Source organism: Hoplias malabaricus, unplaced genomic scaffold (genome assembly GCF_029633855.1).
Source record: "Hoplias malabaricus isolate fHopMal1 unplaced genomic scaffold, fHopMal1.hap1 scaffold_123, whole genome shotgun sequence".
Lineage (NCBI taxonomy): Eukaryota > Metazoa > Chordata > Actinopteri > Characiformes > Erythrinidae > Hoplias > Hoplias malabaricus.
Genome location: NW_027100942.1, coordinates 4,282 through 5,000, shown reverse-complemented (window position 1 = coordinate 5,000; position 719 = coordinate 4,282). Strand labels below are relative to the sequence as shown.

The window sequence follows — 719 nt, the reverse complement described above, 5'->3', positions numbered from 1 at the left end:
CATCGATGCACGAGCCAAGTGATCCACCGCTAAGAGTTGTATGAGGTTTGTGCCCGGCCCGTTACAGGCCGGGCGAAGGAAGCCATTCGAACACGAGACAACGTTTGACAATATTTCAAGCCGGGTGCCTTCCCCCCCGTGGAGGGGGGAAGGTCATTGAACCTGGGCGTCACCACCGGACCGAGGAGTTACGGCCCGGGGGACGATCGCCCGAGTAGGTGCCCGAGACTTACGTGGTTTAGGAGACCGGGTCTAGGCCCCACCGTTCCCGGCGAGGCCCAGGGTTTGGTTCGCTGCGTTACGGGTCCCGGTCTAAGGCATTCAGGCGTGCGCTCAAAGCCAAGCTCTCCACCCCGGAGGGTATGAGCGAGGCCCGGTGGTACGCTCCCAAGTCCCCCGCTTAGGGGAAGGCGCTGGGTAGATCCCACCTAGTCAGGACCGGCGGGCACCGGCCGTCTCCTTCGGGTGTTTAAACGCATCCGGGGTTCGTGAGGCCCCTTCAACTCGCGCACCGGCCTTAGACTATTATACGGTCCGTCTCTGCGAAGCCAACATCGGGGTATTTGCATGCGCTCTTAAGCTCCGCTCCAACCCCGTGAGGGGAAAGAGTTTCGCCCGGCGGTACGCTCCCGTCCACCACCACCCCCTGTGCCGGGGGGATGGGTTCAGGGAGATCCCACCGAGGCCGGCGAGCACCGGCCAACGCCCTGGGGGTGAGT

At 63.7% G+C, this 719-nt stretch overlaps 1 non-coding gene across 1 annotated transcript in view; it reads right to left on the bottom strand.

Annotated features, from left to right (window-relative positions):
- LOC136682423 (5.8S ribosomal RNA) overlaps positions 1 to 38 on the bottom strand; it is a 154-nt gene extending 116 nt beyond the window's left edge. The window contains exon 1 of the ribosomal RNA XR_010798635.1: positions 1 to 38. This exon is cut by the window's left edge and continues 116 nt beyond it. This is a non-coding gene — a ribosomal RNA (5.8S ribosomal RNA).
- Positions 39 to 719: the final 681 nt, after the last annotated feature.